Raw genomic sequence first — 19,349 nt, forward strand, 5'->3', positions numbered from 1 at the left:
TGTGACAAGTGAGGAGAAGCCTCAAATCCAGCAACAGCAATGTGGATAAAAGATCATAGTGTAGCCATGCAATGAAACAAATGGAAAAACCACAATTAGAGCAAATCCACATGGATCAATGAAGGAGGCGCCCTCCACACATGCTGTACCTAACAGAATGTTGCCAAATAAGAATGAAAGCTGATGATATTTGGGCTGTAAAAACTAGAAATCAGCAAAATAAGAACACATAGAAAGTATTTGAGAATGCTTACAATTTTACAATGCCTTGGCATCCGTTTTGGACAGAAGTTGGCCTTTCTCCTACCAGAAGCGGGGCTCAGTCACCCTTGAAATGGTTTCCAGTTCTCCACCTCCTTCCAGTTCCTCAAGGTGACTGATCAGATATCTGCTTTATACAACTGCCTCCTGGTGACCTTCTCCCTATGGGACTTCCAGATACAGCCTGTGTGACTGCCCCACTGACTCCACACCCTCCATGCTGCAGTGACCACCTCTAATCACCTGGATTTCATGTCTGCTTGCAGTAAACCCACCAATTAAAAGTCTGAGAAAAATCTGTTTGGATAATACTCTGTACCCCAATAAAGGCCTTGGCCCTTGGGTTCCCCCTCTGTCCTCTCCATACTGCCCCTGACCTCTGTGTGTGTGTGTGTGTGTGTGTGTGTGTCCTCCAGACAGGACCTATATCCCCCAGGACCTGTAAGTAATAAATCTTTATTTTTATCTTATGTCTCTCACAATCATTGACAAGAGCTCTGCATCTTACAGATCGCAAATTTAAGTAATTGGTGTAGTTGGCACAATATAGAGTACCTCTTCTGATTAGTACAAGATATCTCAGAAATACTGAGGCTTTTAACATCCTAGCCGGTGTGGCCGCCTCACTGATGAGGCCGTTCTCTCCAGCGCAATTCAGTTGCTCTGCTTTGTGCTGCTGTGTAGCTGCTGTAGAGTGCAGCCAGGTTGTTCTCCCCAAATTGTTACTGAGTAGGAACTTGTAATGTGCTTTCAAAGTGGTGTACCCCATGCGAAGGGGGATTCTCCATCTAGGGCAAGGGCTAGGTGTGTTTCTGGAATCCTAATAGGGGAGGCATCCACAGAGGGTGAACCCCACCCCTCCTTGGAGTGAGGAATGACATTTCCCATTTATTTTCCCCATGGAGGTGCCATGTATTGACTTTTCTTTCACTGTCCCAAGGTTGAGCCAAGGTGAGCTATGGGGACCAGGGCAGGGTACCATTACTGTTAGCAAAACAAATGGGTGACAGCATGTGGAGGAGCTGTGGTTCTCCTTTAAGCAAAATCTTTAAAACGGCTTGTATTTCTAGACGGCGTATATATATATATGTGTGTGTGTGTGTATATATATATATGTCTTTTCTTTTTTCCCCTTTTTCTTCTTTCTGTCTTTGGATTCTGGGGTACAGAATATTATCTAAACAGATTTTTCCCAGAGTTTTCATTGGTGGGTTTAATGTAAGCAGACATGAGATCCAGGTGATTAGAGGTGGTCACTGCAGCATGGAGGGTGTGGAGTCAGTGGGGCAGTCACACAGGCTGTATCTGGAAGTTGTAAGATTAAAACAACAGGGGGCTTTGGGTACCACCAGGAACTTGTCAAAGAAACATCCAAAGACAGAAAGAAGAAAAAGATATATATAGAGAGAGATAGATAGATATAGATATAGATATAGATATGCCATCTAGAAATACAAGCCATTTTAAAGATTTTGCTTAAAAGATGGGCCTGGGTTGGGAGCAGTGGCTCACACCTGTAATCCCAGCAGTTTGGGAGGCCAAGGTGGGTGGATCCACTGAGGTCAGGAATTCAAGATCAGCCTGACCAACGTGGGGAAACCTCGTCTCTACTAAAAATACAAAAAATTAGCTGGGCATGGTCGCAGGTGCCTGTAATCCCAGCTACTCGGGTGGCTGGGGCTGGAGAATTGCTTGAACCTGGGAGGCAGAGGTGGCAGTGAGCCAAGATCACACCACTGTACTCCAGCCTGGGTGACAGAGTGAGACTTTGTCTCAAAAAAAAAAAAAAAAAAAAAAAAAGACGGGGTTTCATTGTTGTTGTGGAGTCATCCCAGAGGGAGGCTACATCCTCCTCCCTCTTTTCCTCTTATCATTCTAGAGACGGAAAACTCAGCTTCAGGTGGCTAACCCCACCCCCCAAGAAAAGAAGCTACCACTTTGATTGACTACAAATCCAAGAAAAATAGAAGAGAAACTTTAAACTTTAAGTACTGAGCAAACCACAGGTCTCGCAAACATAATGCTAGCCCTAGATTACTTATTCATTTACAAAAAACCCCTAGATATAGGAGGAAAAAATAAAAGGTAACTAAATATATACATATATAATATTTTAATATAATATATACTAAATAGTTAAATTATGTATGTATAATATGTAACTAAATCCGAGTAAAGTTTCATACTTTGATTCTATTGGAAATTCAAAATTCATTTATTAACTTATATATTAAGGAATTTATGTAAAAAAAAGACTTTTAAAAGGGCACCAATTTGCTTTTGTGCCTCTACAATATAGGATCTAATTTAACTTCACATTTGCTAAATACACTAATTGACAAATATTCATGGATTTAATCAATGCTGGGGCTCAAACTGTAGCCACACGTGGGAATCCCATAAATTTAAACACTGTTCCTATCATCCTGAGAAGAAAACTAAACATAAAATTGAATAAAGCAAGTATGCTTCAATTTAACTGTAGTCTTGTCTAAATTTCCTGGAGTCATATACCCATTGCTGTAAAACATTCTCTATTGGACATAGGTGCTCTGAGACAATAAATAAAATAGAAGTGTTTTTGGTACTGAGACATTGACTTGATAAAATGGGATCCCATGAAACCTCAGTTAAGACAGTAAATATGGCCCAATGTGAGTTGAAATGGGGCCTTTAAAGATTAAAACTTATTACATGAAAACTGGTAAGTAATGATGTGATTATCCATACTGTTTCTCCATTTCATAGCTCAATTTTGACAGTTGTCAAATCTGGAAAAGACAAACAAATACACAAACAAACCAACCCCTGGGAATCTGTTGCCTCACAGACACACAAAATAGATATCAAAATTGTATATCTCAGTTCCAGTTCCAAAATGGTAGCATAGAAGCAAGCTGGCAAACTCCTACGTACTGATGAAAAGGATATTTCTTCTGCATGTGTAGTTTAACTCCACTTCTTCCTTCTTGATTTTCTGAAAATGTTTGCTTACTACATGTAAAAACACTGGTGCTGAGTACTTAGGTATTCATAATTCTTGTATCTTCCTGCTGAATTGACCTCTTTATCATTAATGAGCTTCCCTGTCTTTTTTTTTTTTTTTTTTTACAGTATGTGGTTTTAGTCTGTTTTATCTAATATGAGTATAGATACTCCTGCACTTATTTGGTTTCAAGTTTCATGAAATATCTTTTTCCATTTCCCTGTTTACATTTCCCTTTCTGTGTCTTTAGTAGTGAAGTACATTTCTTTAAGGCAGCATATAGTTGGGTCTTATTTCTCAATCCATTCGACTACTCTGCAGCTTTTAATTGGACAATTTAGACCATTGGCACTGTTATTATTGATAAGTAAAAACTTACGGCTGGGCATGGTAAGTCACAATTGTAATCCCAGCACTTTGGGAAGCCAAGGTGGGTGGATCACCTGAGGTAAGGAGCTCGAGAGCAGCCTGGTCAACATGGTGAAACCCCATCTCTACTAAAAATACACAAATTAGCCGGGCATGGTGGCACATGTCTGTAATTCCAACTACTTAGGAGGCTGAGGCAGGAGAATCACTTGAACCTGGGAGGCAGAGGTTGCAGTGAGCGAGATGGTGCCATGGCGCTCCAGCCTGGGCAACAGAGTGAGATTTGGTCTCAAAAAAGGAAAAAAACAATTCAATAGTGCTCTTATGTTCTCTGTTTTCTGGTTGCTTTTGCCTCCACTCGAGAGTCAACTCCAGCCTTTTGAGGTCCCAGATGGTGGAGCACAGACAAATCATCTGCACTCTTCTCGTCTGAACCTCTGGTTCACAGCATCTGTGAGCACAAACCAATGATGGTTTATTTATTTATTTTTTTACTACTAATTTGGGATGTTTTATTACACAGAAATACACTCCAGCAAAAGGACCCATCCTACATGATTCCCACAAGTTGACAGGGCTGGAATTATCACAGGGAAACTAAGGTGGCTGTACTCAATTACCAATGTCCAAATCTTCATGAATAAAGAAATTCATCTTTTGAATAAGGAGATATTAAGCACACACTATGTACATGCTAAAAATGGTTACAGGAGACTCAGGGAAGAGAGAAACAGTCACTGGCCTCATGCAATTGATACTGTCATGAGGACAGAAAGGCAGCCAAGAAAGAAGCATGCTGTATTTCAGATAGCTGTAAGTCCTCTATTAGAAAAGAAAGCAAGTGAGAGAATTAAAGAGTATGTCAACCATAAGATTCCCGCTGATTCTATAAGTTGGTCAGCGATATCCTCTGAGAAGAAGTGGCATCTGAGCAGTCACCTAAAGGAAAGAAGGAAAGAAGATGTCCATGTAGGTCTCTGGATAAAGATTGTTCCAGAGAAAGGGACAGCCAGTGCAAAGGCCCTGGGACAGAAGCTTAGTTTATTTGTTGGAGGAATTGGTCAGAAGCCACTGTGAACTAAGCAGATGAGATGAGTAGAATTAGGTGAGAAGCACAGACAGGGAGCAGACTGTGTAGCGCAGTGTCATTCAAAATGTGATCTGCACAGAGCTCAGGATCTTGGACAAGAATGAAAATCAACCATGTGAATAAGTGCCCTGACTATTTCAGTTTACATTTTGTTGTCATGGAAAGATTTTCTTCATAAAAGCAGTGAGTAGATTGATGTTCAGGCAGGGGCTCCTTATCTCTTTCAGATAGGTTGCACAGTCTGCCCATTGATTGGAGACGCAGTACAATGTCACCAGAGTTCAAGAAAAACATCAAGATTTCTATCCTGAGCATCTGTAAAAATGCAGTTGATTTTGGCTGAGAAAAACAAGAATTAGGGAGAATCAGGTGCAAGGAGCATTCCAGTGTTGGTTGAGCATATCTTATTGTGCATATACCACATGAATTTCTAGGATAAATTCCCCAGAATGATCTCCTTATCTCCTCCAACTGTCTTGGAAAGAATAAAACAATATAGGTAGCTGAAAACAGCAAGCCCTGAAGGACGGTCAGCAGACCTACACATAAAAGATGTTGAAGAGGGAGGCTGTTCTGATGGTTAGGTGTCAGAGCAGGCTGGGTGTTGTGATGTGGTCACCTGCAGCTCCAAGGAGGTGTTCACTTGGTGTCCTACAGCCCCACTGCAGCTGGAACATAAGATTCTTATTCTATCCCTGAGAGCAACACTGTGAATGCATCCATTTTTATCCCCTCTCCAGGCAGATGGTGTCACCTCTTGTACAGTGAAACACCACTGCGGTTTGCCATGATAGTCCCTGGGTTTCTGTGTTTTATGTCCAAGTGAAAACTGGAAAGTTCCTGAATTCTCCTTTATGGAGCACCACCCATGAGATCTACACCAAGTAACCTTCTCTGGGTGGAACTAAACCCACCTTATATGATATTTTCTACAGCTGCCAACTGATTTTCTATTTACACCCATTATGTAAGGTCTTCTCTCTTGGAAAACAAAGATTCAGCCTCCATCATGTCTGTCGGCAGAATAAAAACATATCCTTCCATTTCTGTCTTTCCAATATTTTCCTATGACCAATATTTACTTACGAATGTCTATGTAATGTTATTCATATTCCAGTTAATTAGCTGCGATTTCTTCTGCCCGTACCCTACTTGTATTGTAGGTTCAAAAATGTGTATCCCTGAAGCACATCATGACTCCAGAAGAGCCTGCTCTGAGCTCCCAGGGAGCAGTTTACAGACTTACAGTGACACAATACTGTAGAAGCAGCCAGTCATCCAGGATGAACGGCAACTCCAAATTGCCCTGATGAGCTGCCTCCCTCTGGTGGCCAAAGACCAGATTGTAGCGCTGTAAAGCCTCCGACTTTTCTGTACTCGAATGAAGCTCATCCATCCAGTGACATTCTTACAACTTGAATTAGCAACCTACTGTAAAATAAAATAAAAGGACACAGGGCAAAGTGAACATATACAGCTCCTTGCTAAGACTCATTAATGATCTTAAGATGGTGAAACCCAGTTGTAAACTAAGCACACACACCTTTCAAAGTGACTTTGTGACTGCACAATTTGCCAGCTCATGATTCTGCCTTCTCTGCCTAAAAGGACAAATGATAGCTTGATCTTCCATGCAAATAGCATGTCAAACTCAAGCCATGGGACACCTATGGAAATGGTGAGCTGCGACTGTTTTAAACTCTAAAAGTAGGGCTTTCTTCCCTTTGAAAATTTTACATTTTGGTCTCTGAAAATTATGAATTTTAATCTCTCTCTCAACACTCCATTCCTTCTCTCATACCCACCTGCACCTGGAAGAACGGCTGGTCAACTTCACTCTGCCAGCTTGAGTTACTCTCCCAGGAACAGGTAGGTCATCCCCCACTCAGAGTCCTCAGCCCTTCCTAGGATTTTCCCAAAGCCACTTACTTGCCAATCTACATTCTCCTCATCCCCAATCATGCCAAACACCAAAATTCTTCACTCAATCCTTATGATTTGATTTGCATCCACTGCCTAGGATCCCAGACCTCCAAGACATCCTACACTTGTTGCCCACCTCTAGTTTCCACACCTCACCTCATGGGCATGTCTCTGAAGAATTCATTAAAGCACCCTGAGCTCAACACGAGAAGTCACAATGGCCGGTGAACCCAGATGGTGGATTCTATTTCCTACATCCCCTGTCCTGTTCATATACTTGGTTTCACAAAGTCACACTGAGTTTGTGAAAGTGATAAAGAAAGCAAAATAATGAGAATGTAAAGTCAAAACTGAAGTGGATGACCCTGGCAGGAACCAGAACACACCCCGGGCAGTGACAGTGTGGCTCAATCTTCACTCTCTGTTGGTGCAAGCGAGGTTGCACCTCCCATGTCCCCCAAAATTCTTTTTCTTTTTGCCTTTTTTCTCCTTTGCTTTCTTTCATTCTTTTCTTTCTTCTCTTTCTTTCTCTTCTCTTTCTTTTCTTTTCTTCCTTCCTTCCTTCCTTCATTCCTTCCTTCTTCTTTCTCTCTTTCTCTCCTTCCTTCTTTCTTTCTTCCTTTCTTTTGTCATCCTTGTTTTTTTCTTTTTGTTTTTGTTTGTTGTGTTTTTTATCATTATTATACTTTAAGTTCTAGGGTACCTGTGCACAATGTGCAGGTTTGTTACATATGTATACACGTGCCATGTTGGTTTGCTGCACCGATTAACTCGTCGTTTACATTAGGTATTTCTCCTAATTTTATCCCTCCCCCTGCCCCCCACCCCAGGAAAAACCCTGGGGTATGATGTTCCCCACCCTGTGTCCAAGTGTTCTCATTGTTCAGTTCCCACCTATGAGTGAGAACTTATGGTTTTTGGTTTTCTGTTCTTGTGATCGTTTGCTCAGAATGATGGTTTCCAGCTGCTTCCATTTCCCTGCAAAGGACACGAACTCATTCATTTTTATGGCTGCATAGTGTTTCATGGTGTACATGTGCCACGTTTTCTTAATCCAGCCTATCATTGATGGATATTTGGGTTGGTTCCAAGTCTTTGCTACTGTGAATAGTGCCACAATAAACATACGTGTGCCTGTGTCTTTATAGTGGTATGATTTATAATCCTTTGGGTATATACCCAGTAATGGGATCACTGGATCAAATGGTATTTCTAGTTCTAGATCCTTGAGGAATCGCCACACTGTCTTCCACAATGGTTGGACTAGTTCACACTCCAACCAACAGTGTAAAAGCATTCCTATTTCTCCACATCCTCTCCAGCATCTGTTGTTTCCTGACTTTTTAATGGTCGCCATTCTAACTGGTGTGAGATGATATCTCATTGTGGTTTTGATTTGCATTTCTCTGATGGCCAGTGATGATGACCACTTTTTCATGTGCCTGTTGGCTGCATAAATGTCTTCTTTTGAGAAGTGTTTGTTCATATCCCTTGCCCACTGTTAGATGGGTTTGTTTGTTTTTTTTCTTGTAAATTTGTTTAAGTTCTTTGTAGATTCTGGATATTAGCCTTTTGTCAGATGGATAGATTGCAAAAATTTTCTCCCATTCTGTAGGTTGCCTGTTCACTCGCATGGTAATTTCTTTTGCTGTGCAGAAGCTCTTTAGTTTAACTAGATCCCATTTGCCTATTTTGGCTTTTATTGCCATTGCTTTTGGTGTTTTAGTAATGAAGTCCTTGCTCATGCCTATATCCTGAATGGTATTACCTAGGTTTTCTTCTAAGGTTTTTATGATTTTAGGACTAACATTTAAGTCTTTAATCTGTCTTCAATGAATTTTTGTATAAGGTGTAAGGAAGGGATCCAGTTTCAGCTTTTTGCATATGGCTAGCCAGTTTTCCCAGCACCATTTATTAAATAGGGAATCCTTTCCCCACTTCTTGTTTTTGCCATATTTGTCAAAGACCAGATGGTTGTAGATGTGTGATGTTATTTCTGAGGCCTTTGTTCTCTTCCATTGGTCTATATATCTGTTTTGGTAACAGTACCATGTTGTTTTGGTTACTGTAGCCTTGTAGTATAGTTTGAAGTCAGGTAGCGTGATGCCTCCAGCTTTGTTCTTTTTGCTTAGGATTGTCTTGGCAATGTGGGCTCTTTTTTCATTCCATATGAACTTTAAAGTAGTTTTTTCCAATTCTGCGAAGAAAGTCATTGGTAGCTTGATGGGGATGGCATTGAATCTATAAATTACCTTGGACAGTGTGACCAGTTTTCATGATATTGATTCTTCCTATCCATGAGCATGGAATGTTCTCCCATTTGTTTGTGTCCTCTTTTATTTCGTTGAGCAGTGGTTTGTAGTTCTGCTTGAAGAGGTCCTTCACATCGCCTGTAAGTGGGATTCCTAGGTATTTTGCTCTCTTTGTTGCAATTGTGAATGGGAGTTCACTCATGATTTGGCTCTCAGTCTGTTATTGGTATATAGGAATGCTTGTGATTTTTGCACATTGATTTTGTATCCTGAAACTTTGCTGAAGTTGCTTATCGGTTTAAGGAGATTTTGGGCTGAGACGACAGCATTTTCTAAATATACAATCATGTCATCTGCAAACAGGGACAATTTGACTTCCTCTTTTCCTAATTGAGTACCCTTTATTTCTTTCAGTTTTCCCAGCACCATTGCCTGATTGCCCTGGCCAGAACTTCCAACACTATGCTGAATAGGAGTGGTGAGACAGGGCATCCCTGCCTTGTGCCGGTTTTCAAAGGGAATGCTTCCAGTTTTTGCCCATTCAATATATTGACTGTGGGTCTGTCATAAATAGCTCATATTATTTTGAGATACGTTCCACCAATACGTAGTTTATTGAGAGTTTTTAGCATGAAGCGCTGTTGAATTTTGTCAAAGACCTTTACTGCATCTATTGAGATAATCATGTGGTTTTTGTCATAGGTTCTATTTAGGTGATGGTTACGTTTATTGATTTGCATATGTTGAACCAGCCTTGCATCCCAGGGATGAAGCTGACATGATCGTGGTGGATAAGCTTACTGATGTGCTATTGGATTCGGTTTGCCAATATTTTACTGAGGATTTTCACATCGATGTTCGTCAGGGTTATTGGCCTAAAATTCTCTTTTTTTGTTGTGTCTCTGCCATGCTTTGGTATCAGGATGATGCTGGCCTCATAAAATGAGTTGGGGAGGATTTCCTCTTTTTCTATTGGTTGGAATAGTTTCAGAAGGAATGGTACCAGCTCCTCTTTGTACCTCTGGTAGAATTCAATTGTGAATCCATCTGGTCCTGGACTTTTTTTGGTTGGTAGTCTATTAATTATTGCCTCAATTTCAGAGCCTGTTATTGGTCTATTCAGGAATTCAACTTCTTCCTGGTTTAGTTTTGGGAGGGTGTATGAGTCCAGAAATTTATCCATTTCTTCTAGATTTTCTAGTTTATTTGTGTAGACTTGTTTGCAGTATTCTCTGATGATAGTTTGTATTTCTGTGGGACTGGTGGTGATATCCCCTTTATCATTTTTTATTGCATCTATTTGATTCTTCTCTCTTTTTTTCTTTATTAGTCTTGATAGCAGTCTATCAATTTTGTTGATCTTTTAAAAAAAGCCAGTTCCTGGATTCATTGATTTTTTGAAGGATTTTTTGTGTCTCTATTTCCTTCAGTTCTGCTCTGATCTCAGTTATTTCTTGCCTTCTGAGAGCTTTTGAATTTGTTTGCTCTTGCTTCTCTAATTCTTTTATTTTTGATGTTAAGATGTCGATTTTAGATTTTTCCTGCTTTCTTTTGTGGGCATTTAGTGCTATAAATTTCCCTCTACACACTGCTTTAAGTGTGTCTCAGAGATTATGGTACATTGTGTCTTTGTTCTCATTGGTTTCAAAGAACATTTTTATTTCTGCCTTCATTTCATTATTTACCTGGTAGTCATTCAGGAGCAGGTTGTTCAGTTTCCATATAGTTGTGCGCTTTTGAGTGAGCATCTTAATCCTGAGTTCTAATTTGATTGCACTGTGATCTGAGAGACAGTTTGTTGTGACTTCTGTTCTTTCACATTTGCTGAGGAGTGCTTTACTTCCAACTATGTGGTCAATTTTGGAGTAAGTGTGATGTGGTGCTGAGAAAAATGTATATTCTATTGATTTGGGGTGCAGAGTTCTGTAAATGTCTATTAGGTCTGCTTGGTGCAGAGCTGAGTTCAAGTCCTGGATATCCTTGTTAACCTTCTGTCTCATTGATATGTCTAATATTGACAATGGGGTGTTCAAGTCTCCCATTATTATTGTGTGGGAGTCTAAGCCTCTTTGTAGGTCTCTAAGGACTTGTTTTATGAATCTAGGTGCTCCTGTATTGGGTTCATGTATATTTAGGATAGTTAGCTCTTCTTGTTGAGTTGATCCCTTTACCATTATGTGATGGCCTTCTTTGTCTCTTTTGATCTTTGTTGGTTTGAAGTCTGTTTTTCCAGAGACTAGGATTGCAACCCTTGCTTTTTTTTACTTTCCATTTGCTTGGTGGATCTTCCTCCATCCCTTTATTTTGAGCCTATGTGCGTCTCTGCACATGAGACATGTCTCCTGAATACAGCACACTGGTGGTTCTTGACTCTTTATCCAATTTGCCACTGTGGATCTTTTAACTGAGGCATTTAGCACATTTACATTTAAGGTTAATATTGTTATGTGTGAATTTGATCCTGTCATTATGATGTTAGCTGGTTATTTTGCCTGTAAGTTGATGCAGTTTCTTCCTAGCATCGATGGTATTTACAATTTGGCATGTTTTTGCAGTGGCTGGTACTGGTTGTTTCTTTCCACGTTTAGTGCTTCCTTCCGAAGCTCTTGTAAGGCAGGCCTGGTGGTGACAAAATCTCTCAGTGTTTGCCTGTCTTTAAAGGATTTTATTTCTCCATCACTTATGAAGCTTAATTTGGCTGGATATGAAATTCTGGGTTGAAAATTCTTTTCTTTAAGAATGTTGAGTATTGGCCCTTACTCTCTTCTGACTTGTAGGGTTTCTGCTGAGAGATCCGCTGTTAGTCTGATGGGCTTCCCTTTGTGGGTAATCCGACCTTTCTTTCTGGCTGCACTTATCATTTTTTTCCTTCATTTCAACCTTGGTGAATCTGACAATTATGTGTCTTGGGGTTGCTCTTCTTGAGAAGTATCTTTGTGGTGTCCTCTGTATTTCCTGAATTTGAACATTGGCCTGCCTTGCTAGGTTGCAGAAGTTCTCCTGGATAATATCCTGAAGAGTGTTTTCCAACTTGGTTCCTTTCTCTCCATCACTTTCAGGTACCCCAATCAAATGTAGATTTGGTCTTTTCACATAGTCCCGTGTTACTTGAGGCTTTGTTCATTTCTTTTTACTCTTTTTTTCTCTAAATTTCTCTTCTCACTTTATTTCATTAATTTCATCTTCAATCACTGATACCCTTTCTTCCACTTGATTGAATCAGCTGTTGAAGTTTGTGCATGTGTCATGTAGTTCTCATGCCATGGTTGTCAACTCCATCAGGTCGTTTAAGGTCTTCTCTACACTGTTTATTCTAGTTAGCCATTAATCTGATATTTGTTAAGGTTTTCAGCTTCCTTGTGATGGGTTCAAACATGCTCCTTTAGCTCAGAGAAATTTGTTATTACTGACCTTCTGAAGCCTAGTTCTGTCAGCTTGTCAAAGTCATTCTCCATCCAGCTTTGCTGTACACCTGGTGTGGAGCTGCAATTCTTTGGAGGAGAAGAGGTGCTCTGGTTTTTAGAATTTTCAGCTTTTCTGCTCTGGTTTCTCCCCATCTTTGTGGTTTTATCTACCTTTCGTCTTTGATGTTGGTGACCTAAAAATGGGGTTTTGTTGTGGATGTCCTTTTTGTTGATGTTGATGCTATTCCTTTCTGTTTGTCAATTTTCCTTCTAACAGTCAGGTCCCTCAGCTGCAGGTCTGTTGGAGTTTGCTGGAGGTCCACTCCAGACCCTGTTTGCCTGGGTATCACCAGTGAAGGTTGCAGAACAGCAAATGTTGCAGAAAAGTAAATATTGCTGCCTGATCCTTCTGGAAGCTATGTCCCAGAGGGGCACTCACCTGTATGAGGTGTCACTCGGCCCCTACTGGGAGGTGTCTCCCAGTTAGGCTACACGGGGTTCAGTGACTCATTTGAAAAGGCAGTCTGTCCATTCTCAGAGCTCAAACACCATGCTAGGAGAACCACTGCTCTCTTCACAGCTGTAAAACAGGGACTTTTAAGTCTTCAGAAGCTTCTGCTGCCTTTTGTTCAGCTATGCCCTGCCCCCAGAGGTGGAGTCTACAGAGGCAGCAGGCCTTGCTGAGCTGCAGTGGGCTAAGCCCAGTTTGAGCTTCCCTCACAAAACAAAAAAAAGGCTTTGTTTACCTATTCAAGCCTCAGCAATGGCAGATGCCCCTCTCCCTGCCAGGCTGCTGCCTTGCAGGTAGATCTCAGACTGCTGGGCTAGCATTGAGCAAGGCTCCGTGGGCATGGGACCCACCAAGCCAGGCATGGGATATAATCTCCTGGTGGGACATTTGCTAAGACCATTAGAAAAGCACAGTATTTGGGTGGGAGTGTCCGGTTTTTCCAGGTACTGCCTGTCACAGTTTCCCTTGCCTAGGAGAGGAAAATTCCCTGATCCCTTGTGCTTCCTGGGTGTGGCGATGGCCCACCCTGCTTCAGATTGCCCTCTGCGGGATGCACCCTCTGTCCAACCAGTCCCACTGAGTTGAACCATGTACCTCAGTTGGAAATGCAGAAAACACCCATCTTCTGCATCCGTCATGTTGGGAGCTACAGATTGGAGTTGCTCCTATTCAGACATCTTGGAACAGAATCATCTTGCTTTTTTTTGAAACACTATCCCTTCTTATCATCCAGGCTGGAGTGTGATCGTAGCTCACAGTAGCCTCAAACTCCTAGGCACAAATCATCCTCCTGCCTCAGCCTCCTGAGTAGCCTGGATTATATGCAAATGTTTCCATGCCCAGCTGATTCTTTTTTCTTTCTTTCTTTCTTTCTTTCTTTCTTTCTTTCTCTTTTTTCTTTCTTTCTTTCCTTCTTTCTTTCTTCTTTCTTTCTCTCTCTCTTTTTTTTTTTGTTTTCTTTTTTTCTTCTTTCCTTCTTTCTTTCTCTCTTTTTCTTTCTATTTATTTTTTGTGGCAGAGATGGGGGCTCACTATGTTGCCCAGGCTGCTCTTGAACTCCTGGCATCAAACAATCCTCTCATACTTGTCTCCAAAGCATGGGAATTACAGGTGTGAACCACCATGACTGTACTGAAAAATGTGATATTTAGCTTTCTATGCCTGGCTTGTTTTACTGAAAATATGGACTTCCAGTTCCATCCATGTTGCTGCAAAAGACATTATTTTCTACTGTTTTATAACTGAATAGTATTCCATTATGTATATATACCACATTTTCTTTATTCATTGACCTGTTGTTTGACAGGTAAGGTGATTCCATATCTTTGTAACTGTGAATAATGCTGTGGTAAATATATGTGTGCAGCTGTCGTTTTGATCTATTCCTTTGATTAGATATCCAGTGATGAAATTGCAGGACCGAATGCTAGTTTTGTCTTGAGTTCTTTCAGAAATCTCCATAGTGCTTGCCATAAAAGTTGTGCTAGTTTATATTCCAAACAACAATGTAAAAGAGTTATTTTTTTCTCCACATTCTCACTAACATTTGTTATGTTTTTATCTTTAATAATACTTATTGAGGAGTAAGATATCTCATTGACATCTCATTCTGCAGTAAGATATCTCATACCGACGGGAGTAAGATATCTCATTATAATGTTAATGAGCATTTCTCTGATGATTCATTGGGTGGAGCATTTTTTTCATATATCTTTTGGCTATTTGTATGTGTTCTTTTAAAAAATGTCTCCTCTCCAGGCACGGGAGCTCACACCTGTAATCCCAGAAGTTTGGGGGGCAGAGGCCAGTGGATCACTTGAGGCAAGGAGGTCGAGACCAGCCTGGCCAACAAGGCAAAACCTTGTCTTTACTGAAAATACAAAAAATTAGCCAGGTGCAATGGCACCTGCCTGTGGTGCAAGTTACTCAGGAGCTGAGGCTTAGGAATTGCTTGAACCCAGTAGGCAGAGGTTGCAGTGAGCCAAGATCATGCCAATGCACTGCAGCGTGGGTAATGGAGCAAGACCTGTCTCAAAAAAATAAATAATTCTGCCAGGTCTGGTGGCTCATGCCTGTAATCCCAGCATGTTGGGACACCCAGGTGGGCAGATCACCTAAGGGCGGGAGTTTGAGACCAGCCTCACCAACATGGAGAAAACCTGTCTGTACTAAAAATACAAAATTAGCCAGGTGTGGTGGTGCATGACTGTAATCCCAGCTACTATGGAGGCTGAGGCAGGAGATTCACTTGAACCCAGGAGGCAAAGGCTACGGTGAGCCGAGATCTCACCAACTGCACTCCAGTATGAGCAACAACAGCAAAATTCCATCTCAAAAATAATAATAATAATAAACAAATAATAAAAAATGTCTCTTTATGTTGTTTTCCCACTTTTTAATGGGATCCTTTGGAATTTTCTGTGTAGCTGAGTTCTTGTATACTCAGAATATTAGTCCTTTGTCAAATGAAGAGTTTACAGATAATTTATTCCATTCTGCAGATGGTCTGCTCACTTTGTTGAGAGGATTATTTCTTTGGCTGTGCAGCAGCTTTTTCATTTAAACAAAGCTTTTGAATTTAATTAGTTAAAATTTTCAGTTTTGTTTAAATTTGCATGGGTCTGTTTTTTTATTTATTACCTGTACTTTTGAAGTCTTAGTCATGAACTCTTTACTAGACAATGATCAGAAGACTTTTCTCTAGATTTCTTCTCATATTGTTACCATTTCAGTACATATATTTAAGTCTATAATTCATCTTAAATTGACTTTTGTAAGTATGGTGAGAAATAGGAGTCCAGCCTTATTCTTCTGCATATAACAATTCAAGTGTCCCAACACCAATTATTAAAAAGGGTGTGTTTCCCCAATATATTTTCTTGTCAGATTTGTCAAAGATCAGTTGGCTATAAATGTGTGGTTTACTTCCTGGGTTTTCTAGTATGTTACATCAATCTGTGTGTCTATTTTTAAACTAATACCATGCTGTACTGGTGACTATGGCTTTGTATTATAATTTGAAGTCAGAAAATTTGATGCCCCAAGATTTGTTAATTTGCTTCAGCTGGAAAGACTGAGTTGACAATTGCAGAGATGGCAGCTGCCCCTCCGTGCAGGGGCTCCATCTCAGAAAAACATCCGGGTTCCCACGACCACATAACCCTGGCTGCAGTTACTGAAATTCCCAAAGGAAGGCCCCACCCAGTGAGGAAAGATGAATCAAGGTCAAATTTAAAGAAACAGTCTGGCCACAATCAGGCACAGCAGCTGTGCTGCCTTGTAAGGGACCAGACCACCTAGACTCCTTGGAGCCTGCAGGCTAGAGTGTCTGAATCCATAGAAACACAAGGATGGTGGCCGCTCTCACCTCCCCAGAGCACTGTGGTCTCAGGTAGTGTCCATCCTATTGCCTCTGATTGGCTGGTATTCCAAGCCAGTGGGTCTTAACATGACAAGTACCTTGGAAGTGGGGCCCACAGAATTGGCTCCCTGGATTCAGGGGCCTTCATGAGGGAAAGTAGAGATGGAACTCCTGACTTGCCCAGCTTTTCAAGGCCAGAGTATATATTCTTCCTGGGTCTCTGTGTGTGTCTGAGTGGCTGCTCCGCCAACACCTAACACAGCTCTGTCTATCAAACAGAAGGCCCTTATAGCATGAGCTAATGGGAGGATCTTTTGAACCATGGGTTGCAAAGATCCATAGAAGAAGCATGGTTTCTGGGAGGGGTCACACACTCAGTAACTGCTTCCCTTGGCTGTGTGTGCAGGTTCCTTTGACTCTGTGCCAAAGAGTTATCTAGTCTGTTACAATGATCTGTGTGTCTGTTTTTATACCAGTAATATGCCATATTGGTGACTGGCTTTGTGATATAATTTGAAGTCAGAAAATGTGATCCCGACAGTTTTGTTCATTTGCTTCCGCTGGAATGATTGAGTTGACAACTGTACAGATGGCAGCTGACCCTTCCCCGAGGGCCTCCATCCCAGAAAAAGATCAGGCTTCCCACCAACCATATAACCCTGGCTGGAGTTCCTGAAATTTCCACAGGAAGGACCTATTCATCGAGAAGGGATGAATCAAGGTCAAACTGAAAGAAACAGTCTGGCCACTACCAGGCACAGCAGCAGTGCTGCCTTGTGGGGGAATCCTTTCTGCTGCAGACCAACTAGACTCCCTGGAGCCCACAAACTAGAGTGTCTGAGTCCACGGAAAAACAGAGATGGTGGCCGCCCCAACCCCCCAGATCTCGGTAGTCTCAGGCAGCCTCCAACCTATTGCCACTTGTTGGCTGGTATTCCAAGCTAGTGGGTCTTAACCTGAGAGGGGTCTTGGAAGTGGGGACAGTAGAATGAGGCTGCCTGGCTCCCTGTAATATGGCTCCGATGAGTGCAGGAACACCAGGGCTGTTGTTTCACACATTGAATTGGAGAAAATTACACAAACACACGTGCAGTGGTTTTAATGAGCACAGAGTTTAACAGGCAAGAAAGAAGGAAGATGCTGTCCTCATACAGAGACAAAGAGAGTGGGGGCTCCGAAGCCTAAAGGGGAAACCTGGAGTGCTGGGGATACCAGCCAGTTATATTAAGAGGCTGTGGGAGGTGGTGTTTGATTTGCATAGGGCTCAGGGGATTGGTTTGACCAGGCATGTCATTTAAGTAAGCCTGCCTAAAAACTGGCGCTCCCACCCTAGCCTTTGAATATGCACATGCTTGGGGAAATGATGTCCTACACACATGCGGATATGTGGGGCAGCCATGTTGCCAGGTACAGGTTGGGAGAAGGACCAGAAGAGGGCGGGAATCGCCATGTTTAGGTGGACCCAGTTTCTAATGGCTGGCATTTGCAGATCAAAGATTCCCAGAGGGCTCTAAGAGCCTGGGCTTTCCTGCTAGACAAGAATACTTTCTGGAGCTGCTTCAAAAAGAAAGGAAACTTCCCAAGGACATCTTTTCCTCTATATCTGCCTAAAATAATTTCTTAACAACTCCTATAACACGTGAATTCAGCCCCCTTCCTGGCGGAATGTACAGACAGAACTCCCACCTTTCCCAGCTTCCCAATGCCAGAGTATGTAAAACTCCTGGGTCTCTGTGTGTGTCTGAGTGGCTCCTCTGAAAACACTCCACACAGCCCTGTGTGCTGGGTCCAAGGCCCTTATGATTTGAGTTCATGAGGGGTTCTCCTGATCCACGGGTTGCAAAGATCCATGGGAGAAGCATAGTTTCCAGGGCGGGGTTACATAATGATTCAATGCTTCTCTTGGCTGAGGGAGAATGTTCCTTTGACTGTGTGCCAATACCAAGTGGATCATCACTCACCTCCCTTTTCTTTGTTGTCGTGGGACAAGTTGTTTGCCTAGTGAGCCCCAATGTGAGAACCTGGATATTTCTGTTCACACGCTTATTTCAAAATTCACAGCGCTTTTCATTCACAGGAAGGCAGCTGCTTCTAATCAGCCATCTTGGTACCTGCCCTCCACATCACCTTCTATAAAAGGATACCTGCTCTCCAGGAGTAATGCTGTTATATAACTTTGCCTGAAACCAATAGAACTCTCATTACACTTATCATGGGCTCATTTACTTCACTTCCAATGAATGTGGCTATGGAAATGCAAGTGGATGAAGTGGTCCATTCTCTTATGGATGAGGTAGAAACATAGTGTACCGACCAATTAATGACACATGTCTGAAAACTAGCAACTGAGAACCTTAGTCACCATGTTTACATTTCTTTTTTTTTTTTTCTAGATAGAGATATTTATTTATTTTTTAACCAAGCAAGGTCATTCCCTTCTTTCCTAAACATAAAACACATTTCTCCCTAAATTAACCACAATAATAATATCTATTTTTCTATTTTTAACAAGTTTTGCCTTTTAAAATAATTCAATAATACATTTTTCCTTTTTCTTTTAGATAAAAACTCTTAAAACCAGATGGTTGGTCTTAATTAATCCTTATCACAGAGACATCTTTACATTTCTAATCAAGAAGATGCTCATCTATGTACTCAACAACCCAGGTTTCCTTGCATCTGAGCTTCTGAAGCGCTTCAAAAACAACATCTCTTGTTTCCTAAAGAAGATGATGCCTGGACAAGCAGCACAAGTCATTCAGGTTTATTTTCGGTTCATAAATTCAGCACGACATTTACACAATTGTTAGGAAACCTTATCAGATAACGAGTCCTGCATGTTTCCTTTCATTTCAGGAGGAAGAGGGTAATTCAGTTGAGTTTCCTGAGCTACCCGGCTGCTGTGATTCAACAACCACCAGGAAATTTTGATGATGGTGCTCTCCTGAGCTCCTCCCTGTCCCAGGGAAGACAAAATCATTGAAACTGTGCAAATAAAGTGTTACTTCGCTGGAATGAGGTCTCATGGCTGTTTATGCGGTGGTTGGCTGCTCAGGACAGGGTGAGTCTCTGGGCTGTGCACTGAGGAGGGGAGCCTCTCAATCTGGAGAAAACCCATTGCAGGGGACACCTCCATGGGATCTGAGGGACTGAAGATGAGGAGCCGGACTGGGTGTAGTGAAGGAGGAGGTT

The sequence above is a fragment of the Trachypithecus francoisi genome, unplaced genomic scaffold (assembly GCF_009764315.1).
Source record: "Trachypithecus francoisi isolate TF-2019V2 unplaced genomic scaffold, Tfra_2.0 Contig01705, whole genome shotgun sequence".
Classification (NCBI taxonomy): Eukaryota; Metazoa; Chordata; class Mammalia; order Primates; family Cercopithecidae; genus Trachypithecus; species Trachypithecus francoisi.